The following is a 27,945-nucleotide window of genomic DNA, read 5'->3' on the forward strand; positions in this document are numbered from 1 at the left end:
TAGGGGGTATTTTTTTTCCTTTTCATCTTACTTTAAACAGGAAATTTAGCTTAAGGTTTGCTTTGTGCTGACAGTAATATTTCAATTGGGTGTTATTAGGTTTTTAAATGTATTTGCTGCTTTAGTTTTTTATCAAGCAGCTACGTGGATTTACATTTAATCATTTACACGGTTGCAAGGATTACTGACTCTAGAAACGAGCGATATGTATGAATTAAAGGACAACCATAGCTTCCACAGAAGACTTTCTACACCTTTATATGTTTATGACCATTTTACCACATTTTACAGCAAAATATTCTTGCTTTATTAAGTGATACAGTAAGATTAGCAATCTTTGAAATAATACTTTTCTTCTCAAGTCATCCAGGGCCAGCTACACAAATGATGCAGAAAGGCTGTCCAATGGCAGTACTAATTGGTTTTTTTACACTTGACTTTCTGTATTTAATTTCATATGATCATGGCCAAAGGCATTAAACGTGTTTTTTTTTTTCTAGCTCTAAATAGCTCTATATCTGCCCTTATGGGGTTTGAATACAGTATTATCAAAAATGCAAATTACAATAACTCATAACTGATCATATATCTATCGATATTAAGATGACCATATAAGGGTCACTATTGTTTGCTGATTAGGTCACTCTTCAATGCAATGGTAGTGTATCGACCTGTGTACAGTCAAAACCACAACTGTCTAATAACTAATTTTGTTTGGCTAGAAAATCATATTGGGCAAGAACCATTTCGCGATATGGAAATAGTCCTCTCTGTGTCTGCTCAACCTCCCTGTGTTATATAATTGTAAATAATAAATAAAATCTACTTGTTTGGTGTCCTTGTCAACTGAGCAGATCATAGAGCCAGTCAGAGCTTTTCTTAATGCAGCTCTTATTAGAAACGTAAACACCGGTCTTTGCGTGCAAATGTTTTTTTGTGAGAGTACACTCCTATCATCCACCATTGTGTGTTTGTGTATACGACTAGGATGACTGACAGAATACCTGGGAAAGTCCTGGAGGCACTTTATATCTGTCCTAGGTTCTGAAAGAATGGTTCCGGGCCATGAAGCCAGGCCACGTATTCTTAAGGCTCAGGTGGGCTAATTAAACAGCCTCTCCCAGTATTTGTGTGTGTGTGTGTGGGGGACTGGTAATTGGAAAGAGACTGTGTTGTTCCACTGTGAGCTGGAGATCGGGAACAGCACAAAGTTTGATTAGAGAAAGAGAAGTGAAAAATCCCTCCTAACAAACTGTATCCTGAGAGCACTGACAGAGGCTCTCTGAGACTTGATGCTTGACATACTGTAAGTGTTGGATAATGCAAATTTTTTGCACGCTAATTTGTGTGTTGACTTTCTGATTCCTGTTGTTGTAGAAAGTGTGCTGAATCTGTTTATTTTGTTCATAATAAAAGGCAGCCAAGTTGCATTGACCTCTTAAAATCTTAAACTGTGCCCGTTATTTATACACGTGTGTGTGTGTGTGTGTGTATATATGGGACATGTTATTCTTGGGACATGGGGTTTTCTGGATAACGGGTCTTCCCTATAATTTAATAACTATACCTTAAGTCTGCTTAAAAATCTTTTAACATTAAGTAAACCCAATAGCATTATTTTGCCATCAATATGGATTGATTAAGTGGAATTGTGTACAAAGTACTATTTCTTTATTACAGAGAAAAGGGAAATAGTATTTAAATATATGAATTATTTGATTTAGATTTTAGCTTTCGGGATAACAGGGTTCAAGTTGACTGATCCCATGCCTGTGTATATAAATATACATATACAGTATATAATCAGTTATTTATGTGACAGATTTTAACTGCAAAAAAAAACGTTTAATACTTTTAAAATTCTTGTTAACAAATTTTAATTAGTTTGCAAGTTTTTTTTCAGTATTAATTTTTATTTAGCATTTATAATGACCTTTTTCCATACTAATTCCCACTAGTGTAGGACATGTTATTTTTACTTCCATATTTATAGTATGTTCCTTTCATCTGTTAATGTTTTTTTTTTTTTTTTGAAAAATAAAGGGATTTAACAGCCCTTTAATTATTAATTTAATTGTGTTGTTTCGAGTTTTTGGGTCGATCATATTCATCCAAGTTTAAAAAATTCGATTTTTATAATAAATTTCGATTGGTCGAATTTTGAGTTTATGGGAGTTTTGAAAAAACTCACATGAAATCGAAATTCACCCTTGATAAATGTGCCTCCCCACCTTCAATAAACTTAATAAGGGTAAATCTCTCTTTAGTTGTGCTCTGATTTCCTGCTACCCTTACTATGCTCTATAACCTAGTGGGTGATTTTCAGCCTCTACCATATGCCATAAAAATGCAAACATTATGGGGCAGATTTATCAAAGGTCGAAGGTGAATTTTCGAATGAAAAAAAATTGAATTTCAAGCTATTTTTTGTATACTTCGACTAGGGAATAGTTCAAATTCAATTAGAATTTGAAAAAAATGTAAAAATTATAGAAGAATATCAAAATTTATCATGTACTGTCTCTTTAGAAATTCGAAAAAAATCTACCATTCGCCATCTAAAACCTGCTGAATTGCTGTTTTAGCTTATGGAGGACCACCTACAACCTATATAGAGTCAATTGGTGGACTTTGAAAAATCGGAAGGTTTTTTGGGGGAAAAACTTCGAATCTAATTTGATCAAATGCACTATTTCTTTCGATTTGTGCGTTTCGAATTAGGCCGAATACGGACCTATTCAAACAAAAACAGACCTATTCGACAAAAAAAACTTTGACTTAATTTCGGTTGGTCTTATTGAATTTGAATTTCAATTTTTTTTCAATTCGAAATTTGACCCTTGATAAATATGCCCCTTAGAGTGAGAGTCCTTCTCACAGTTCGCACTGTTTTGCATACAAGGTATATGTGCTTCAAATGTCCTGTTAAAATTCCAGTGAGGATTATGTGGCTTGATCCCAAGCAAAAGTAAGGAAAATCAGAACATGAGGAGCCAGATCTCATTCCTGAGAATTTCAATTAATAAATAACCACTCCTTCTATTTTACATCCTATTTTTTAGTATTTGCTCCCATAATGTTTTACCTTGTGACCCATTTCCTTTAATGCATGCACTGTTATTTGTGTGTATATTATATACATATATATCTTCATACCTCAAGTCTACTAGAAAATCATGTAAACATTAAATAAACCCAATAGGCTGGTGTTGCTTCCAATAAGAATTAATTATATCTTAGCTGGGATCAAGTACTGTTTTATTATTACACAGAAAAAGGGAATCAACTTTAAAAATTTGCATTATTTGATTATAATGGAGTATATGGGAGACAACCTTTCCGTAATTCGGAACTTTCTGGATAACGGATCCCATACCTGTACATATATTCCAAGTACTAAAATTATCTCTCTTCTATTATCTGTTTATTATATTCCAAGTACAGGTATGGGAATCCGTTATCCAGAAACCTGTTATTCAGAATGCTCAGAATTTATGGAATGCCCATCTCCCATAGACTCCATTTTATCCATTTAATACAAATTTGTAAAAATGATTTATTTTTTCTCTGTAATAATAAAACAGTACCTTGTACATGATCCAAACTAAGATATAATTAATCCTTATTGGAAGCAAAACCAGCCTATTGGCTTTATTTAATGTTTACATGGTTTTCTAGTAGACTAAGGGGCATATTTATCAAGGGACTAAATTTCAAACTGAAAAAAATTCAAAATTCTAATTCAAAAAGATCAACCGAAGTTAATCCGAATTTTTTTTTGTCAAAGGTCGCAAATTTTTCGCCAGTTTTCGAAGCTGAAGCTGAACGGGACAAATACGCCCATCTCTAATCTCTAAGTAATTTGGGATTTATTTTGAGAGATACTGTGTGTATATATACAGTTATGTAAATGAACTGTCAAAGTGAAGCAAACAATTGACTTTTTATGTGTTACATATTTTTTTAATTAAACACTTCTCTAGTTTAGTTTCAAGTTCTATAAAAAAAAATAGATGACACTTTGACTTTAGAAAGAAATGAACTTGAAGAATTTCTTTTTAGGAGCCACATTTTATATGGCTGGTGGGCAGAGTTGTTTTTAAAAGAAGGAATTTAAAATATGCATTTTTTTAGTTGAAGCTGAAATAATTAGAGATTAAATTAAACCCACTTTAGTTTGAAGGAATATGGCAAAGCATAAAAAACAGTAAGAAATTAGTTATTTGCATTTCCACTGCTGACTTTGCTTCAATTACTCTACAGGTGGGAACAAATAAACAAATTAACAAATAAACAAAAAAATCTTATTACATTGGCTGTAACAGCTGTGAGTAATAACCTATGTGGGGAGGCTGTATTGCTAGTCATGTCAAGGCCAACCTGCAGTATGTTCAGGTGCGCTTATGCTGCATTACTTATTGTAAATATCAGCATGCTCTGGTGACCCCATTCAGTATTTAAATGGTGAAAATGAATGTTATCCTAACGGGCTGTGAGCAGTGAAAATATACAAGGCTTGCCAGAAAACAAGAACGATGCACCTGTAAATGAAGGGAGGTTGATTAAACAGGACAAAACAAAAAGCTATGAGATACTTCATATTAATGTCTGCAGTGAAAGAAAAGAACAATGATCTTCATAGTTCACTGAAAAGTTTTTTTTTTAAAACTCCCTGTTGGCAAACCACAATATCAGTAATAAGCTGTATAATCCGTATTGCTTTTAATTGGACAGATGCTATCAAAAGAAAGTCCAGGCACACAGGAAAAAGACCTATGTATGTGTTCTTGGCCTATTGCATTTCTGTGATACCCTGCGGACAGTGGCACATATGTCTAGTGTTTCTGAGACCTTTCTCTGGTTTTTGACAGAAGCTGCCCAGTCTTAAGCCTTTGGAAAAGATAAAGTCAGAAGGATAAGATGCAAATGCAAGAACTTAGTCCTTAAAAAAGGTAAGGGGGCTTAGAACTGATAATTAAACTATCCAACGGTCTAGATTATTTGTTGACTTAAGAATTATATGCCATTCTGTTTTAATTTTTAGGATGATGTCTTCATTAGTGATGGACGAATACATTTGCCAGACACAAATTTGTGGTGAATTTCCACAATTCGCGAAACTGCAGTGACAATTCGTCAGCGAAAAGTCCCCTGCATCAAAAAAATTTCCAAATTATTTGACGCCCATTGATTTTAATTGCGTTTGGACCAAATAGTCGCGCGTATAAAAATTGACGATTGCGTCAAAATTGACGCACATCAAGATTATTTTGATGCCATTGACTACAATGTGTTTCGCACATTTTGCTGTAAATTCACAAATTTTTCAGTGAAGCGAAACTGCACAGATTCGCCCATCATTAGTCTTTGTATAAGGTTTTGATTATTTTCATTTTGTAACTGCCTGGTGTGTTGGATATTTTAAAGGGGTGGTTCACCTCTAATTTATCTTTTAGTATGTTATAAAATGGCTAATTCTAAGCAACTTTTCTACTGCCTTCTTCTTCTGACTCAAATGATGGTCACTGACCCCATCTAGAAAACAAATGTTCCGTAAGGCTACAAATGTATTATTGCTAATCAGAATTACTCATCTTTCTATTCAGGTCCTCTCCTAGTCATATTCCAGTCTCTTATTCGAATCAATACATGGCTGCTAGGGATATTTGTAACTCAAACTCAAAAACTACAAATAATACTAAATTAAAACAAATTGCAAATTGTCTCAGAATATCACTCTCTACATCATGCTAAAAGTTGATTCAAAGGTGAACAACCCCTATAACTATATGGAATATCGGTTTATTTTAACATGCCTGGTATATAAAGAAATCCATATAATTTCTGTCCCCAACTCATGAATGTTTTGATTTGAAAATGTGATTTTGGGGAATTTCTGGGCCCATACACACCATTGGTGGCACTTTAAAATTTGTGGACATCTTATCTAATTTTTATGTGTTGCATAGTGATGGGCGAATAAATTCGCCTGGAACTACTTCACGGTGAATTCCTGCGTTTCATGAAAATATCAGATTTTCCCGAATTTTCTGTGAAACCTTCAAATTTCAAGATTTTTGAGTGAAATCCTTCAAATTTCACGATTCTTTGTGAAAACCTTCAAATTTCACGATGTTTGAGTGAAATCCTTCAAATTTCATGATTTTTGAGTGAAATCCTTCAAATTTCATAATTTTTTTTAGTGAAAGTCCGAATTTCAAGATTTTTTAAAACGTTAGAATTTCACGTTCGTTAACTTTCCGATTTCATGATTTTTCGATAATTTCTCAATGTTTCGCGAATATTGCGGGAAATTCACAAATTTTTGGGCGAAACGGGACAAATTCACCCATCACTAGCGTTGCATCTTAAATCAAGGAAAGCACACAAAGCCATATAATGCAAAAGAAAATTACTACAACATTTTAAGCAGTGTTTGGAGTTGAAAGAGAATACTAATTACGGTATCTAAACTTGACAATAGCTGAAACGATACAGACACTTTAATGAGTCAGGAAAAAAAGATTACAAAAATTCATTGGATTGCCCTCCCATGCACCATAGAAGTATAAATAAATTTCCATCTATTTTTTATTATACTGAAAGTTTTGTGAGTCAGACATATGTCTAACCTGAGTATAGGTGACATAGGACACCTTACGTTCTTGTTGTTGTCTATTATCTGTCTAAAGCCCTATCTCTATCTCCCTATAGTGCTCTAATGGTAATAAAAATGTGCTATGTTTGTGCTCATCAGCTGGATTTTCTACTGACCACCTCTATAAAACTAAAGGAAAGAGCAAGAAATATTCTTGTTAAAATTCTGTACATAATAACTTTTACACTTTTTTACATTTTAGACATTTTACATGTATATTAGAATTATTCACTTGGTTCTTTTAAGATATAACCTCACAAGTGTATGATTGTGGTGTTGTCCTAGAAGTAATTACTGGAATACTGAATTTGTCATTATTAAGGGCTGATTTATCAAAATTTGACTTTAGAGCTTCAGAAATAAAAAATCACCCATGCTATAAAAGGTCGAGTTTGAGGTCTGTGAGATGTTTTTTTATTGCTCGAATGACCTCACAACTTTTTTACTTTAAGAAAAAATTTAATGGAAATAACTTGAATCAGTGAATTCAGGGTGAACAACCAAAAACTTTCAGTGGGAAAAAACTCTAATGAATCGAGTTTTCTAGTGAAAACCACCAAAAAAACCTCAAACATCAAAGCTATTTCCAGCTTTGGAGTATAATGAATCTCGAAAAATTGTGTTTTTACAACACCCCCAATTTTTTTTTACCCAAAGTATACCCTCAAAAAAACCATTTTCTTTGGGGAAAAAACAACATGACTTTTGGTAAATCTGCCATTTTATCTTCATATATTTTTATGCACACACATAATTTTCATTAGGGACAACTTAAGCATTAGCTTATGTACTGCTGTTTACAAAAAAAGCAAGAAGTAAAATCATATGAAACGGCAATCTGTTATAAAATCATTCCCTATAAATCTAATCTTTCGTCTGTTTCTTACAATAGCTGTAGTAAGCAGCTTTTAATGTTAACAGAATAATAAAAAACAAAAGAGAAGACGGACGAGAGGCTTTTATTAACTGTACAAGTGGATTGCTGCTTGGTTGCATTTTTCTTTGTTTTTTTATATATATTTTGGTATTCGATTAAGATCCCTGTAATTTTTGTAATAAAACATCATGTAACAATTTTTACAGTTGAAAATCCTTACCTTGGGTAGTGCTGAAAAGAAACTTTAGGAGGTAGTGTTGTAAAAAATGTACAATACATAGTATTAATAAACCACTAAATTGAAAATAGTTTTTTTATAATGTACGGATAACATCACAAAACATACTTAACATATACATAGGTTTAAGTTTACAATTTGAGACATGTCACAAGCCCCTCCCTACTAAGCTAGATAGTCCCCCCTCCCTGCTCCCCCCCTCTGCATACTTCAATAGCCCTAAAAATGTCCCTAAAATATTTCTCGCCTATCAGTACAGAGTAAGTGCACCGGGGTTTGTGGGGGCCATCTTCCGGATCGCCGGTCTTCATCTGTAATACAGTGCCGTATTAGCGCATGCGCCGTTGGAGCAGTCTTCCGGTCTGTACCAACTGTGCATGCGCCGGTCTTCATCTGTAATCGAGTGCCATATTAGCCCATGCGCATTTGGAGCAGTCTTCCGGTTTGTACCAACTGTGCATGCACTGGAAATTGCCAAAGAGGACCCTAATTGCCGAAGAGGACCTGAAAAATCCGAAGATGTACGTGACTCCTTTGGGTTTTGTACTTTTGTGAAATCATAAACCATGAGCAAATAAAGTCTGTTTCCAGACAATGGCTTTGGCTTATATATGGAACCCTGTCCAATAAATGTTCAATGGGGTAGGTTTAAAAATTAGATTAGCCTTTGTAGGCCCCAATTCTGATTTATTTTTGGCCCAATAGCACAAAAACCTGCTTATCTTGATTTTATCCACCACATTGTTTGTTAAATAAGGGAAAGTTCTGCTTGTTTGGTGAACTTCTCAGTCAGTGGAACATGTATGCCCAACAAAATAGAATACCCCAGTGAAATTATGAATGCAATGAAACTTGTGCTAGATTTATAAGTGACACCTAGATTGTTAATATGCAAAATAAACTTTTGCTTAATGCTGATACGGTTCAGTTTAGGAAGAAATAACATCAAATGGTCTGATACAAAAGTAAAACTTCAATGCAGCTGTCAGACACTATCTGCCGTCTCTGATCTCGCTTATCCCTTAAAATATTTAGATCACAGATGACATCTAAAATCAAAATGGTTTAAATCTTTCCAGACTGATGTGCACATTTGATTGAAACTGCTAATCAGTGTATACCAAAACTTTGATCTCAGTGAAAAAAGAAATGAATTTCAAATATAACTCTTTGTAATCGGCATGATAAAAGCTTGTTTTAAAAATCCCTCACCCTAAACTTTCCTTTACAAAGCAATTTGAAAATAATTTACTCTTGGCTACTCTTGGAATGTCATGTGCCAAGCTATTTAAGAGTTTAAAGCACTAATGAAGAAAAATTGTTTTATTAAAGGTTTCATAATGACTAGCAAAGATAATTGAAATGCAAGGTCTCCTTCTTCTGAAGGTCATGCTGGTTTATGCAAAGGTGAAAAGGAGTTGTATGAGGTATATTAAATGCTTAGAAATGAATTTGCAGGTCTTCATCTGTATAAGCCAACTTCTTTCCAGTATGAACTGTATTAAATGCTAACTCCATAGTGTATTTTCATTATGGGGCAGATTTATCAAGGGTCGAATTTCGAAGTGTAAAATACTTCGAAATTCGACCATCGAATTAAAATACTTCGAATTCGAATATCGAAGTATTTTTCACAGAATTTGGGTATCGAACGATCAATGTAAAATCGTTGGCTTGAACGATTTTAGCGTACGATCGAACGATTTTACTTCGATGTGTAAAGACTTAGAAAATGGTTGTAGAAGTTACCCATGGGCTAATATAGCACTTCGGCAGGTTTGAAGTATTGAAGTCAAAGTTTTTTTAAAGAGATATTACTTTGATTTGGTCGAAATATCCAAAAAATTACTTCGAAAATTCCCTCGAATTCACTCCGACCCTTGAGAAATCTGCCCCTATGTATGAAATGCACAGGCAGGTTCTGAAAATGACATTTTCAAGACAATTTGTACCTACTGATTGCAGTAATACCTTGTTTGATAATGTCATCATATTGGTGGAAAAAATAAGTTTCAAAAGATGGATTTCAAATCAACTTTTTGATTACATATGAATTATGATTACATCTAAATAGCAATTAATGTTTTATTTTTCATGAAAAATCTATGTTTAAGGTTATATTATATTGGGGTTGTTTTCATGGGGACATGACTATTCTTTACAAGTACACTAGAGGACATCCTACACAGTTTGCAGTTATTTTTTTTCTGGATATAGCTTGGACTTGTTGGTTTTTTCTGTTTTGTATTTTTTAACTCAATCTTACTATGTAAGGTACAAAGGGTCTTATTTATCAATCCAAAGATACCTGAGAAGTTTGATGTTACAAGTTAGTAATTATTTTTGTGGTATGCTAGTGATTATTTTTGTGGTTTATGCTAATGCTAGTCTGCACACCCCCTTAACATTTAAAATAAAAACAAGACATGTCAACTACACCCTGTAAGACAGTATGCCATGAACTAGATCCGCCCGAAACCCTATACAATTTTTTGAAAGCTGTGCCTATTTTGCGATGCTTTATTTGGGGTCATCCTTGAATAGATACAGTTGGGATGTAAAGGTTTTTTGTAATGCTTCTATCAAAACTGTATGTCCCAACATTCATTATAAAACTATAGACCATTCCAAAAGACAAAATAATGCATGTATGAAAAAAAATGTTTAGGTTATGAAAAAAATGAATGCTGTGGCTTGGTTTAAGTTTAAAAATTGCCTTCAAGGGATGACACGATTACTTCAGAAAACTATAAACAGTATTCCAGCAAATTCTATGAAGATACTAAAACAAGCTGGAGATATGCATATGTTTCTGTTCAATAATAGAAGAATTTTATGGAATGAATTCTCTAAGGCAAGGATCCCCAACCTTTTGAACCCGTGAGCATCATTCAGAAGTAAAAGGCAACACGAGCATGAAAAATGTTCTTGGGGTGCCAAATAAGTGCTGTGATTGGCCATTTAGTAGTCCTTATATGGATTGTCAACCTACATTAAGGCTCTGTTTGGCAGTACACCTGTTTTTTATGCAACCAAAACTTGCCTCTAAGCCTGGAATTAAAAAATAAGCACCTGCGTTGAGGCCACTGGGAGCAACATTCAAGGGGTTGGAGCGCAAAATGTTGCTTACGAGCTACTGGTTGGGGATCACTGCTCTAAGGTTTGGTGGATACATTATATAGGTTTAAAAAATGGTTGGATGCATTCTTAGCAACAGTAAATGTGTGAAATTTTTGCTATTCAAGGACAATTTGTCATCATCTAAGTATGTTTTGTTTGTGTTTTGAAATTTGATTTCATATTTTGGTTCAATTTGGACACTTGGCTATAATAATCCAACAGAATATCAAAAGAGGGCTGTAAACGTCAGTAATAAACATGATCAATAATAGCACAATGGTAATCTAGGGACTGTTGAATTACTGGTTTGGGCTCAGGAAAGATCCTGTTGAAGTCATTTTGACCCAAACTGTAGATGTCTTGGAAGAATTTGCTTTATCACACTCTAACATTATGATTGCATTTTTGTGCATGGCCAAGGTTGCAATCCACTTCAGTAACTGCAGTGTTAAATCTTATCATGGGGATGTACATATGCTTGCAGGCATTACACTTTTGACATATGTTCTTACATGCTATATAATTAGTGCCCTCCATTATGACTGCAAAATTCGGCAGAAAGCTAGTTAATCTTCCTATAATAAAGATATCAATTTAAACATGTGTTTGACCTTTTTCTAATTAGAAGAAGGGAGTCAGTTATAATTCACCTACAAAGACTTGTCTGCGTTTTGACAAATTATATTACATGAGCACAAGACTGAAGGCTATCAGTCTTTCTCCCTGTAGCACTACCTTACCCTCAAATGTGTATAATTTGTGAAATAATGTAAATAGTGTCCAGAAACTCATTATCAAGAGATCTCCAAAACAGGTATACCATTTCCCATGAGGCCCTATGTAAACAAACACTTCTTAATTTTTTCCCCGATTTGCCTATTTATCTGTAAAATATGTTATAGCAGTTAAGCAAACATTGGGTTTTTGTAAATTTTACATTTTAACAGGTATGGAATCCATTATTTGTAAACCAATTATCCAGAAAGTTCAGTATTACAGGAAGGTCATCTCCCATAGACTCCATTTTAATCAAATATTTACAATTTTTACAATTGATTTCCCTTTTCTCTGTAATAATAAATCTGTACCGTGTAGTTTGTCCCTTATCCAGAAAACCCCAGGTCCTGAGCATGCTTGATAAAAGGTCCCATATCTGTACCTTGTATGTTACCTGTATTTTAAGAGGAGCATTGGGCTGAGGACAGATGTAGCAGTTGTACGTATTAACTTAGAGACTGATGAATGTTTGGCAACCAAAGTGAATCACAGTTTAAAGTCAAAATTACATTTTTATCATTTGTAGGAAAAATATGCTTTTAAAAGCAGAAACTGAATATGCTCATTAGTGAAAACATTTGTTTTGAAACTGAAAATCTCAACCTCAAATCTCAATCTCATCATGATTAGAAATAAGAAACTGCATTTTCATCATATTTGATTTGTACTAATAGCAAAATCTAAACTGCAGCTACAGCTCTGCTGATTTTCAGTTATTTGAGGGTGCAGCTTCTTAATTGTATACTGTGTGGCTTCAGGCAATGAATGTCAATATTTCAAGCTCCTTCTTATGCCAATGGCAATATTTTACTGTTGTTGATCTTGTGGCCTTTGTTTTTCCTCAAGGCATTTTTTGACAAGGTCTCATAATATCCGGACCCACAATTTTTTTTATTAAATACAGTTAATAATCATTATATTTTGGTGTTTCAAATAAAGCACTGAATTTATAAAAATAGCATAGTAATGATCTACATATTCATCATTCATTACTAGCTGCATCAGTAATAGTCTCTGTATAATGTACAACTTTGATTATTAACATCACCACATAAGAAAAAGTAAATCCAAAGTAAAATAAGGGATTAGGAAACTATTGGGTTTTATGCAGGCCAGAAGAGGGTGTGGATGTACAAATGGAGCACATTATATGACATCATACATCATCACACGACAACACAAGCCTTAGCATTCACATCAAAGGCAAACTGTGATACGATCTGTTCCAGGGGAGTGGAGTGAGCCATCTAAAAATAATGGGATCATGAAGTCTGCACCCTTTGAAAGAAGATATAGTATTTCTAAGAATAAGTTACCTTTTGAATGTTTCTTGGGTGTTTTTGTTACGGTTTGCTCTGTGCCTAGCACATTTTGCTTGGAATCTATCATTGACTTACATATGCTACTCAGGAATTACAGTTGCATTATAATAAGTTTGACATATGAACCTGATCATGTGTTCTAACTCCACTTTTGCAATGATTACCCATCTTGCTTAGGTTGGACTGGCTAAAGGGTATCTATAGAATATAACCATCTCCTGCAGTGAATCAAAAACATTGTCACCTCTCTACATAAGTGTAAATAATGCTTCACGCTGGTTTGTGTATAAGGTCTCCAAAGATAATGGAAATTCATAATTAGAGAGATTAGAAATGGAGTAAACATTAAAGGTCATGGATTTAATAAATATGCAATATATATGAACAGGATAATAATGTATTGGGTAGTACAGTGGAATACTAATTAACATTGATGGGGATCTAAGTTTGACTATAGTCAAGGTCCTATCTGTAAGGATTGTGTAGGTTCATAAAGACAGATTAACTGATTTCTGGAGGCCGCCATTTAAATTGAATAGGGCCAAATGGCACAGGTTTACACATCAGATGTCAGTAAGCATTGTTGTATAAAATCGGTATTAGTTCTTTTAGGAGGGGTCAAATGGCATTCATGGCTCTTTATAGAACTATAGAATGTAAACATTTCTTATATAAAATGACATTTCCCCCTATATGTAATAAAAGGTACAAAATTCGGCCAGATCCAGTAACCCATAGCAAACAATGCCACGTGGCTTGGAAATTATAGCTGAAAACCTTGAAGGTCAAAAAAACAAAACAACACTTTATACCTCTTTTAGGAGGGGTCAAATGGCATTCATGGCTCTTTATAGAACTATAGAATGTAAACATTTCTTATATAAAATATGACATTTCCCCCTATATGTAATAAAAGGTACAAAGTTCAGCCAGGTCCAGTAACCCATAGCAAACAATGCCACGTGGCTTGGAAATGATAGCTGAAAACCTTGAAGGTCAAAAAAAACAAAACAACACTTTATACCTTTAATTTTTTTGTCACCACATTTTGAATAAATCAAAAACTGAAAAATAGCTTGAAAATGCTACTACCGTTGACTTCTACATAAGCTTTAAGATGTTGATATTTATTTGAGTTTAAAGTTTTTTTAACAATCTCTTTTGATTTCAGAATTTTTGCCTATGTATTTGAGTGTTACAAATCTGCCCCATAGTGTCACAACTCTTTATATAGAAATTAATGTTTCTAGCGTTTTTTGCTATGCCGTGATACACCTCTACATAAATTGTGGCTTTAATGTGATTAAAAATGCCCGAAAATAAATGATCTATTCAAATATAGTAATTTTACTTTGACTACTGTGTAATTTGTTGGGCTGGATTTGGCAATCTCTTCCTTAAAGATAAGCAAAATATGGAACTGGGACATTAAGCAAATGAATATTAAAAAAATGTCCTGAAATATATTTTAGCCACTGTTCACATTTCATAAATGTCCTACTTATTGATCTCTTGAGGAATTTGAGTACATCATTCTGTTATTAATGTTTATATTTCTTTTTTTAAAATCATTATTCTATTCAGAATTTATTTCATGTTCTATAGCATGGTAGGGAAGCAAAGGGAAGAAAATATCATAAAAACCTACTGACACACATACAAACATCCAACGTGAGATATATATAACCTAACAGCAGGCTTTAGATTTTAATTGTCCAGTGCTCTTGTTAGAGATGACTTGACTTGAGGCAGAAGGATTCTGAACCATGTCCAAGTTTGTTAATTAATAACCTCCCAAGATAAATTCTGACTTAGTGCTATTCCTGATTGCTAAATCTCTCTGTTTCAAGGCAACAGATGGCTTAAATTCTTCTAAAATTAAAATAAAGAAAAAAACAGCTCCTTTAGACTCTACAAGACTTTACTATTCTAAAAGACATTTAAAAACTGTAAAAAAGGGATATAAATATACAAAAATATTCCACTTTTCTAAAAGTCATTTAAAAACTGTAAAAAAAGGGATATAAATATACAAAAATATTCCACTTTTCTAAAGACAACACAAAATGATTAGCAAGATTTGGTCTCACTGTTAAATATGTTTATACTGTATATCATATAAGTCATAGCATTGGATTAACCTTTGGGGCAGATAATGCAGTGCAGTCTTTAGAAGCTGAGTGTTAATGCTACACATTAGTGCTATAGGTTCATGCCGTCAAGCCCAATAAATGTAATGGAAATGCAAGGTCATAAAATTGCTTTCATACAGCTTTGGCTGAATCCTACTTGATTGGTAAGAAAAGTCATTCCATGTGTTTGTATTTCAGGATTCTAAAACCTTAAAGCTAAAGTTAATATGCAAATATACTAGCTGCATTTAAAATAAGCCCACAAACCAATATTCTATCAAAAATGTGCATCTTTCTTATTTGCATTATTCTTTATCCAAATAAACCAAATGTCCCAAACCTTTAAGTATGAGGTGGTGTAGTTGCAAAGATGAGGTATATCTACATAACTACTATTTAAACATTATTATTCAGTGATGATTCACAATTTATCTTTTATTTCTTTGTAGTAGCTGCACCATTTGCTTTTCTGCCTCTTAAATTTTAAATGCATCAGTAATGCCCAGCCAGAAGATGTAGGCAAGATTTTTATTGTTGTTATACATTTTTTCCTACTTTTATTTTTGTTTTTCAGATGAACTCTGATTCATTGCTCAGCCCATTGCATCAAGAAAAAGTTTTTCAATTCCAAACTAGAAATAAATTATGTAAAAAAGACCAATGTCAACAAAATATTAAGTTACATTTAAGTAAATTGGCTCACTCCCCCACAAGAAAAACATATTTATAAAACTATGTAAACTATTACATTTGAAAACAGTTTGTATAAAATCTGGCAAATACATATAACTCAAACACTCAAGCTCCAGAATTGTATGGTTGGCTCCAATAGTGGGACCAAATATTATATGTGTCAATATTTGTATATGAGCAAGAAGGAGAATATCAGGCCCAGCATATTGTACTGGATTTTAATGACACATATTTTACAGTAACACCAACAAATTAATGTGTTTTAAAATAATTAAAATATAATTTATTCTTGCCCTGTACTGGTAAAACTGATCTGTTTTCTTCAGAAACACTACTATAGTTAATATAAACAAGCTGCTTCATTTTTTGATGTTACTGATTATACTGTTATACTTTAAATGCTATACCACTTGAATTCCATATGCAAACCTGAAAACTATAACAAAGGTTAGAAAACACAGTATCGCTGCAGAACAATTTTAAGGGCGGATTTATCAAGAAATTTGCGTTTAAAAAAAATCCAAAACTCGAATTTCGAAATTTATCATGTACTGTCCCATTAATAATTCAAATTTGACTATTTATCATATAAAACCTGCCAAATTTGTGTTTTAGCCTATGGGGGACCTCCTACAATGAATTTTTTTTTTCTGGGTGAAAAAACTTGAATCAAATTCGATTCGAATTTGATTCAAGTTTGTGGGTCGATCCTATTCACCTGAATTTAAAAAATTAGAATTTTTTAAATAAATTTTCATTTTTTAATTGTCGTCTTTTTTTTTTTTAATTTCAAAGTTTATGGGAGTTTTTATAAACTCCCATAAACTCTAAATTTGACCCTTGATAAATCTGCCCCTAAATTAAATGTTGCCATTTTCAATCAGTATACATATAGTACAGAAGTAGATCCATTATAGTATAAATGAAACACTTATACTTTCATACACGTTGTTGCAGAAATGCAAAAATAAGGTAGTATGTTGGGATATTTTCAACATTTTCAGTGAGTAGAGATCCAGTAATGTCAAATAACTTTTAACATGTTGAAATACTGTAGTTATATCATGGTGTCTCAGCCTAAGGGAAACTCATAAAAATATACTCAAAAGGTATTACAGTTCATTCATATAAAGTACATAGCCGTTGCATTTACCTCTGGTTGACTGATTTGTAAATAAAGGGGATATTTATTTAATGGTGGTAAAAAGATCTTGTCCAAATTCCAGTCTCCTGTTAATTTGTCAAAAGTCTAGTAGTAAGTGCACTGGAATCCATCACCGATCACATTTTGGGTAAGACTTCAGTGTGTACAGTACATTAGTAGTTGACAGTAGTGTTGAGCAAAATTTTGCAGATATTTTGCCAAATGCATTGGAGTAAAAATTGGGTGTTTTCTTTTCTTGTGCCATGTTCTTTGGAGTCACATTGTTTTCCGCATGTTTGTAAAAATATAATTTATACATATATTTATTACTTTAAAAAGATACTGTTGAATACACTGTACTGCTGCAAAGTGATCTGGTCCTGTTGTAAAGGTTTATATGATGTGTACAATGCCTATTCAATTACAATAGCTTGCTAAGAGTAAATGTAGCCTGAAAGATTTTAATGTGCATTGGCCTATGTAGCTGGAAACAGTACTGTTCAGTGGTTATATCAAGTGGCTCTAATAAGAGCAGCTAAGTCTGATTTTTACCCTATTTCACACAATCAATTTATCTAGCTGAATCATATGGCCACTTTAAGCAGAAAAATGCCTGAAAATTATGAAGATAATTGGTAGCAATGTGGGAGATTAAAGGTACTAATCATCTATATAGCAGTAGTGGTAAATGTTATCTACGTTGATCTAATTATAAGTTGCAGAAGTGAAAATACGCATCGCAAGCAGAAACACAACATCAGGATTTTAATTTAGGCAGTCATAATTATGCCAATTGTTCTAAATGTGTTTGACTTCTGTTGAGCAGATGTCAGCACACAGGGCCACTCCGCAACATCGCTGTATACCAACACCTATACAGACCATTAATCCCCAATGCAAATTTCATGCTGGGATTAAGGAGTAGGGCAAATCTTTAAATAAATAATAAATAGTTAAACTCTTTTATAAATAGTCTGCATCCATACCACTAGTTAAAACTAACCAAATTTCCCTCTTTGCTTTGTACTGCAGATATTTAAGTTCTTAAAAATCAGGCACTTTTTTGCATTGTATGAAAACAATGTTTTTTTACTTGTCTGTTTTATTTGCTTTATTTCAGCAAGGCTCATTTAATTGGCTTTGAAATTTCTGCCATTTGAATTTGTCTTCCAGAACATGTGTTTCATCATTATTTTTTAGCCTTGTTACATCAATCACCGCGGCTGCTATAGAAGATTTCTGGCCTGTGAAGTGATAATTTCTTCCAGCGCCACTAATGAGGTAAACCACAGTCTTAAGGTATGGAAGTCGCTTTACTGCCAGTAGCTTATTAATGTGCTGTACACAGCATCAAGTGGCCTGCTGAGCTTCTAAGTATATTTTATTAGTTATTACTTCACCAATGTAAAAACTTTATTAACATATATAATACACTAATGCCCATATTATATAAAATAATGTAAACAGCTGCATTTATGAAGGCCCTGGGCAGAAGTGCAAGAGTGTGTTGGTGGATGTAGACCAGCACTGTATTCACGGGAGAGAATGCAGGTCTCTGCGCTCCAAAACGGAGCTCAGAGACCTGTGGAAATTTATTTAGGCTGGAAGGCAGGTTGAAAACTGCAAAAATGGCAGCCCCCATTGTGGCCCCATTTTTTGCATTTTGTACCCTGCCTTTAATGTTCTAAATAAGCCCTATAGCTGCCTCATAAATTTGCTAAAAAAAATAAATAAAGGGAGGGGTATGTCTTAAAAATCGAATTTATGTCATTATTTTGAAAATAAAAATTTGACCTAACTACCAACCACGATTTGGCTTAATTTAGTAAAAAATCCGGACAAAAATTGTACGTGTGGGAAGAGTCTCGACAAAACCGTGAAAAAAATTTAAATCATAAGTCTTTTTCAAATAGTTGCCTGAAAACCACAAATTATTCATATTTTTGAACAAAAACCAGCAACAAAATGCCCAAAACCATTGGAGATCACAAAGGCAAGAAACATCTTCCAATATAAAAGAGACATCTGCCATTGACTTCTACGTGACTTAGACAGGTGTTAGCTAGAGTATATTTCGGATTTGGATTTTTAGCAGTTTTGGAGCATAATAAATTTTGAAAAAAATGTTTCCACCCTAAATATTCTGTCTTTTCCTCTTACAAACTCAACCAGAAAAAAATAAGGCTTAATTAATAGGCTCCACAGTGTTATTTTTGCTTTTGTTCTGCAATTGTTATATTATCTGTGTAAAATTAGAATGTGCTGTTGACATATATGGAGATCAAGAAGCCCACCAGATTTCACAAGCGAGGATGGCCAGACAGTTTGAGACACACTAGTAACTGAAGCTTTACACATAGGCAAAATTCTATTTTGCTTCTTGAATCTATTCCCTTTATGCCTGCTAAGACTTTATTAGTCCTCTCAGCAGGTCTATGGAACTGTGTCAAGGAACCAGGTTATTACTGTGAAATAATTTTTCCTCTCAGTTCTACCTAAATTTATTCCATTTAATTTGTAAGTAGCTTGCTTGTTACTAGGTGTGCAACCTTACATTTATCTACACTGAAATGTATCTGCCATTTCCATTCCCAATCCATCATAGTGTCTAAATCTTTTCTGCAGTCAGCAGATGTCCGACACTGATTCAATAACTTTACATAGTTTCTCGTAATCTGCAATTCTGGACACCATGCTTCCTACGGCCACAATGTGATTAATAAAAAAAAAAAGCAAAGGAGTGGATCATGTACTGAGCTGTGGAACACTCTGTGTACAAATTCAGTCCAACACAGAGATGGTTTTTAATAACAGCGTTCAGCTTTATCACACTCATACTTTTTCTCTTGTCCTTGTGCCCTGAATTAATGTTCAAACTTGTTATTTAGAGCAGTATCAAGAGCATTAGTAAAATCTACATATTGTATATCCCATTAACTCCATTGCCCTGATCCAGATTACTTCTAATCTCTTCGCAGAAGGTAATAAGATTAGTTTGGCATGAATGGAACCATCATTCTGACTCTATATAATCCATTTATTGTTTACAATATATTTCTTGATAGCATCTCTTAATTTTCCTTTAAAGAGTGGTTAAAGACTCTGTTTAGTAGAAGCAACATTTTTATTTCTTGTTTGTAAGATTATTTCCTTAATTGTGGCACTGGCCATCATAAAATAAATTTGAACTTATTTACTAGTCTTTTTCACAGAAGTCCCAAGTTATAAGTAGTGTGCAACAGGTTCTGTATGTCTTTGGATGTATACACGTATGTGTAGTGTGTTAAGCTAAAATGCTCCTTTTTGTCAAAAAAAACAAACTGGAAAAATTCTCTAAATGGCAAAAATTTGCGAAATGCGTTTTTTAACACACATACATTGTAGGGGAATGGTCTTTTTTTAACATTTTGCTGTGGTTTTGTGAAATATTTTGTGAATGATTTCACCACAAATCAATGTCTGGGGAAAAGTTTACTCGTCATTAAATATAAAGGTACAGCACCTGTTATCCAGAATGCTTAGGACCTGGGGTTTTCTGGATAAGGTTGCAGTACAATAGGTGTATTTGTGCTTGATTCAGAACAGGAGGTGGCACCAGTGCCTAGCACAACTATTATATTGGCTATGCTACTAGGGATGCAAGGGGAGCGAGTACTCAATTGCATCCATGCATACTGGCTTGGTTAAATTTTATTCATCCTCAACTGTGGTTGAATAGGTAAATGTGCCATTACATGTTGCCCTTTGCTAATGCAAGAACAGGGTGTAAATGGAGATAACTTACAATTGGTTTTGCTAAAAAAAAAAAAAAAACACCCCATACAATGAAATTCTAGAAACATAAATACACAAAGACTTGTTTAACACATATTTGATGAAAATCTTGTATATCATAAGGAAATATTCAAAATTCACTGTCAGATTTTCAAGAAAGAACCTCTGAGGCATACCTTCCAACTAATTGCTTTTCTTATTACAAACAGCTTTGGGGAACTATTTTAATGGCATCAGTCTCCCTTGGGGGCTGCTCAAAGTATAACACTCTGTTCAACCAAATTGATTCTCACATGACTCAAAAAATAGTTTTGAATAATGTATATTGATTTGCTGTAAGAATCTGTGACAATCCAGCAATTGCAAAATAACTACTTAGCGGAACACCGTTTGTCAATTTATTGCTTGGTAGGTGGAAAAGTTGTAGCAATTTCTGCAGCAAACTGGGCTCCATGAGTACAAGAACAATATTATGGGGCTGATTCACTAAGCTCGAGTGAAGGATTCGAATGAAAAATACTTCGAATTTCGAAGTATTTTTTGGGTACTTCGACCATCGAATTGGTTAAATTCGTTCGAATTCGAACGAAATCGAACGAATCGAAGTAAAAATCGTTCGACTATTCGACCATTCGATAGTCGAAGTACTTCCCCTTTAAAAAAAACTTCGACCCCCTACTTCGGCAGCTAAAAGCTACCGAAGTCAATGTTAGCCTATGGGGAAGGTCCCCATAGGCTTGCCTGTGATTTTTTGATCGAAGGATTTTCCTTCGATCGTTGGATTAAAATCCTTCGAATCGTTCGATTCGAAGGATTTAATCGTTCGATCGAACGGAAAATCCTTCGATCGATCGATCGCAGGATTAGCGCTAAATCCTTCGACTTCGATATTCGAAGTCGAAGGATTTCAATCCGAGGGTCGAATTTCGAAGTATTTTTAACTTCAAAATTCGACCCTTAGTGAATCGGCCCCTATGTGTCAGATTCAAAAAGAGGGTATCTTGATTAGGATCAAGTAGTAGGTTAAAGTTAATTATTTGTAAATGTGACTTGTTTATAGTAGACTCTATGGGCGTCTAAGGTACCAATGTATAGCTATACAAGGGAGTTTAATGAACTCGGCTCATTAATTATACTTTATCTATCTCATCTGATTACCTAGGTAGGGTTGCTATGGTAAAAATATCCTTTAATGCTCAGTAATAAAAATAATTAAAATAATTTTCAAAATACATTTTGTTCATGCATTGTCTTTATTTGGGTTATGTTAAAAATGTATCTGTGTGTAAACTGCACCTGCAATGCATTGTTACAGATGATCATCAAATATATACAGCAATAGAGAAATTCTATGAAAAGACCACAAATGATGGAATTGTACATTCTAAGGGGTTTATTTATCAAGATCCGAATTTATCTCAATATCGGCTGATACACACTCCGATGTAACCCGCTCGGGTTTTTAACTCTTATTTATTATTACATTTTCCCGAAAATTAAATTTGCGGGAAAAGCTCAGAGTTTTCACCCGAAAACATTGTGAAATTGCCCGAAACCCCAGAAACAGCCAAAAATCAATGGGACTATTCCCACTGACTTGTTTGCAACCTCGACAGATTTGAGATGCCCTGTTTTTATATTCGGGCTTTTTAGCTCTTGGGGTTTAATAAATTCTGAAAAATTTGTGATTTTTTTTAAAAGTCTATTAACACAAAAAATCACAAATTTTTCGGATTTCGAGGAATTTCGGGTATTGGGAGCTTAGTAAATAACCCCCTAAATGTTGGTTGCTTGGTAAAGTTTATTTTCATACAAGATTTGTTTTGGGGGTAGGGATCAACCTAATCGGTTTAATCAGCACTTTTGAAGGATTCTCAATCCATTTTGTTTAATCAAACAAAATCAAACCCTTTAAATTCATGTGATTTTAATATGCAGTGCAGATATGTTATTGCCTTATTGGTTATTTTTAGGCCAAAAAAAATACAAAACCATTCATACAAGTCCCTAACCACAAAATGTGCCCTGCTTATAGGAAACAATAATATACTAAGGAGAAGCAAGAGAACACGAGACAGATGGAAATGAATGAGAAAATAATTACTGTAATCATCTTACCGCATACAGAGACTGAGCATGAGGTATTGCAATATACCATGTGGTCTGTACAAGTCCACTATGTACAATAATAAATCCAAATGTTCAACAGCTTTAATCAAATTGATGAAGGGAGCTTTCCTGCTATGCTATCGCATAACAACAACTGGCGAGTAGCTTGTTTAGATTCATACACTCTATCTGTAAGTTGTGTGTAAGCCTGTACAAATAAAGCAAAAATTGGAAGTCAGTGGAGCTGAAAATGCGTTTATTGGTTGCAGATGAAGATGTAAAACTATAAACGTATTGAAGTCTGGGTATTCTCCATTTAATTCAAATGTACTGTATTTATGCACAAAGGAGAGGTTTGCTCACAAACTTAAGGCAATGAGGCTGTGACCACAAAATTAATTTAGACAAAGACAAAAAAGTCCTCTGCACTCACCCATCTGTCTGTCTGTCTGTCTGTCTGTCTGTCTGTCTATCTATCTATCTATCTATCTATCTATATATCTATCTAGGACATTAAGACATTCTATGGCCAGCTCGTAGCTCCCACCCTTCCCAGCTACAGTCAGATGATCCCAGTGGTGGCCAATAAAAGGGCAATAATTTAGTAGTTTTAACCTTGAAAGCAAGCAAATTGCAGGTAAAACTTAGCCCCTGTTTAAAATGTAAAATTAAGCTGTGGGATTCTTACTGAATCAGATGCAAGTGGAGTGTAGGACTGACCAGACCAGGAATAACTTTGATGTTGTTGGCTAGCTTGAATAAATTGCAATATATTGACAAACAATCCCAGTTTTGTTTAAAGGGGAGGACATTTTTAGTAGCTGTATGCACAAAGGCAATAAAAGGCATTACGTTTGCCTAGGTGCAGTAACCCATAGCAACCAATCAGCAGGCAGCATATACGAGTCACCTGTTTAAAAGCAAACATCTTATTGGTTGCTATAGTTTACTGTTCCTTGGCAAACTTAGTGAGGTTTATTACATATGGGGGGATGTCTTACTGTCTTGTCTATATTGATAATGGATGAGCTCTGAGGATCACATCTGTCTGTATGAATTTTGTGGTCACAGCTTCCTAATGATTTAGTATTTAGTGGTAAGGACAACTTTCCCTTGTTTGCTTCAGTTCTCCATGTTTTCGCTCCCATTATTGTTCAGAGGACCTCTTGTCTTTGTACTGTTTCTATGCAAATACTTATTGTGTTGTGTATGCTGCCTTGCAGTCCTGGCACTTTAATTTGATTCTGAGTTTGTATGTTCTCCCTGTGTCTGCATTGGTTCTCCTTGGATAGTTTGGTTTGAACCCATATTGTTAAAGGGACATTAGATTTTAAGCTCCACTGGAGTCAGGTGTTATGCCACCAGGGAGTATCAACACTGGAGCCATTGAGATGAGGGATGTAGGTAGTCCATCTACTGGTCTAGGTGTCTAAATACTAATCAAAAAAAGAAAAAATTGGGCAAACACCTTACATTATAGTGGCCAATGAATTTTGAGGAGGTGTAGTAAAACAGTGAATTATGCCTATCTGCATTTGAGAGATACTGATCACCTATTGCAGGTAAGTACCCACCTAAACATATGAATTAAATCACAAGGAATAACTCTTTCTCATTGGAGTTCCCTTTGGATATGTCTTGTTTGACTTGGGGAGAATCACATACAATAGATAATATGCTTTGCACTTTAATCACTAGGTTCTGCCTTTTGAATATAAATATAAAACACTATGCATCATTTTTGTTGCTCTCTCTAACAAGCAATGGAAACTGAAGTTTTTCATGAGTTGTTATCTGGGATGCCAAGGTGTAATATAATACGGTATGATGTGGATAAATTGTAATTTTACATCAGTTACGTTTCTTTTAGAGAAGGCAGTAACATTTCTTTAATATAGCCTATGTTTGTAAAGAAACCACTAGGCTAGCTGAGGAAGGAGATTATTCTCAGAAGTGAAAACTTGCTGCACTGATGTAGTGTGAAGCAGGTAATTACATTAGTGATATAATTAATCATTACAAATCACATTTAATATGCTGCGAAAAGGGCAAGCAACAGTCCATCCATTGACTCTATTTAACGATGGAAAAATACTCAGTGGAACTCGTGTTAATCAGGCTCAACATTCCTGGCTGAATAGCTGCTATGTTTTGGCATTTTGCATCATATCTGGCACAATACCATCATTGTCAGCATGCTAGGAAATATCTCTACCAGAATCATGGTAAGCCATGTTCATACTCTTCTTGACTTAATCATTCCTAACCAGGAAGATTTGGTAAGTTGATTTCAGACAACTTACCGCATTAACGTGTTAAATTAGATGCTTCTCTTCTACATTCTGGACACTGATATGCTGTTCATCCTTCTTACCATTAGATCCTCAATGTTTTGTATGCTAGATACAATGCAGAGGTATAAAGAGTGCATGTGCCACAGAGGTCCACTCATCTTTGTCCTGCATATTGAACCCTAGTGCAAGCAATTTACATATTCCCAAGACACAGGACTTATATTTTGGCAACTACGACCACAAAACAGACCTATTTGCAGATATAAAGCAATATTGGCTACAAATCCAGTCAAAGTGTTAAACCTTTTAATGAATATACTAGAGAAGTGTGGAGATTGCGTATATTAACACCTCCAGTATATATCCCTGCATAGAACACTTCATTTTCAGAAAGTCAATTCAACAACAAATTCTGTAGTCCTCTGTCACCAAACTAATGCACCTAATGACTCGCCTTGTGTTTGTCTCTACTCTAAATTGCCTCATTATATTATGTTGGGTGGGACAATTGTGAATTGTACATCTTTACAAGGACCTTCAGATACAATAAGTATAGTATAAAATCACAACCAGTATAAAATCACAACCGGTTATGTGGCTTTGTCTCTCACCAATGTTAACAATTGAGCATTGACTGTGCTCCCTTATGCTAGGGATATGGAGTAAGGGGTGTGATGAGTGGTTATATTATGCTAGAGCAGCATACAAATAATACAATGGTGAGGATTTTTGGGCACAAATACATTTTAGCCGATTTATGATGGGTCCATATTTTTTGGTGTTTTGGTAATTACCTTACATCTTTTGTCACAGTTTTATACATCAATGCTGTGGCACTTCAACACTCACACTGTCTGTTTTTCTAGGTCTACCCTTAAAACAATTACATATCCAAAATCTAATTATCATAATAATTACAAAGAACTGCTGTTTAAAGGGTGCACTCCGATCATAATGGGTACTTTTTTAAACTGCCTATATGATGAATGTTCCTTGATACTATACTGCTTTTTATTTGGGGTTTATTGTTTCCTATTACTAAAAACAATGACCTATTTTTTTCTTGTTTCTCATTCTATTTAATAAAATAGTTGTAGCTTCTTCCTTATTTTTAGGATTATCATTAATTTGGCCATTTATATTAAGCCAGATGTGCACGTTTTTGTTAGTTGAGAGTATGTCATTCAAGAGTCTCTCTGCCACCAAATTATACTTTTTTGCCACCCTTTAGATTTGCAGCTATGCTGCTCTTTAATGCATAATATCACATTCATTTATTTATCTTGATTGCCTATATTTTACAATTTTTGCACAGCTCAACAGAAAATATTGCTGCTTCATACAAATAAACTAGTAATAACAGTGCTGTTTGATATGTGGGTCTTTAATAGAAATATGAGTTGACGCATAGGGGCACATTTACTTAGCTCGAGTGAAGGATTAGAATAAAAAGTACTTCAAATTTCAAAGTATTTTTTTGGCTATTTCGACCATTGAATTGGCTACTTCAACCTTCGACTTCGAATCGTACGCTTCAAACTAAAAATCGTTCGACTATTCGGCCATTCGATAGTCGAAGTACTGTCTCTTTAAAAACTTCAACCACCTACTTCACCACCTAAAACCTACCGATCACCAATGTTAGCCTATGGGGAAGGTCCCCATAGGCTTTCCTAGCAATTTCTGATCGAAGGAAAATCGTTCGATTGTTGGATTATAATCATTCGAATCGTTCAATTGAACGAATTGCGGTAAATCCTTTGACTTCGATATTCGAAGTCGAAGGATTTAACTTCGATGGTCAAATATCGAGGGTTAATTAACCCTCGATATTCAACCCATAGTAAATGTGCCCCATAGACTTTCTTGCTTATTATTTTAATACATGTTTAGTGGCATGCACTACAATATAGGATGTAATAAAAATGCATACAGTATACTGTATATCATTTTGTGAGTCTCTGAACACACATGTATAGTGCTTGCATTCACTTCGCTAATTTGAGTTCTGCACCAAATACATTAAGCTGAAGGGAATATTGCTGTTAGTAGCTGAAAATGTAATTCCTAGGAGAGCACATACTTTATATTAATGTAGCATAAAATGTTATTGTTGTTGAGTACACACTATTTTAATGCCATGTAATTAAAATCAATTAGAAAACCTATAACTGGTTGCTGTTGTTGAGAGCTCATACATTATTTTATATGCAGTTTCACACAGAGGACATGAAGCTGGTTATTTGGAGTTTGCTTCTTACTGTACAACCCTCTTTCTAAGTAAATAACACACTTTATATAGGAATATACAGTATGAAGGAGGTCCTTCATCCAGATCATGAGATACAGTATTTAGCAGTTATAAATCTAAATCTAGTCCACCTCATTTCTTGATACAGTGTGGCCCCACAATTTCACAACACAGTGTGCCCAGACATTTCATTATACAGCATTGTCCCTGCAATTTCACAACACAGCATGTCCCCAGCATATTCTATATTCTCCCACACTCACCTCTGCCTGACACAACACATAATATATAATCCTCTCACCTTTTTGGAATATAACTTTCTCACATTCTCTACATACATTTTTTCACCCATTTATTCTGTTCTCCCACTATCTATAATCACTCTGATGCCTCCTCCTTTCTCAGCTGTATAACACTTTTCCATCTCTTCTCTGCTTTATAGCGATGGGCGAATTTCGCACCGTTTCGCTTCGCCGAAAAATTCTCGTTTTTGACGCCGGCGCCCGTTTTTGACGCCGGAATCCGGTTTTTCCGACACGACGTAAAAAAATTTACG

General features: G+C 34.3%; 1 protein-coding gene and 1 long non-coding RNA gene across 3 annotated transcripts in view; one reads left to right on the plus strand and one right to left on the minus strand.

The window, feature by feature from the left end:
• The window catches only part of LOC108698386 (teneurin-1), a 405,073-nt gene that overhangs the window by 336,255 nt on the left and 40,873 nt on the right, over nucleotides 1-27,945 (minus strand). The window lies entirely within an intron of this gene.
• On the plus strand, nucleotides 950-6,777 carry LOC108699523. Its single transcript, XR_001932795.2, has 3 exons — nucleotides 950-1,306; nucleotides 4,872-4,952; nucleotides 6,715-6,777. It is a non-coding gene; the product is annotated as an uncharacterized LOC108699523 (long non-coding RNA).

The sequence above is a fragment of the Xenopus laevis genome, chromosome 8L (assembly GCF_017654675.1).
Source record: "Xenopus laevis strain J_2021 chromosome 8L, Xenopus_laevis_v10.1, whole genome shotgun sequence".
NCBI classification, from domain to species: Eukaryota; Metazoa; Chordata; class Amphibia; order Anura; family Pipidae; genus Xenopus; species Xenopus laevis.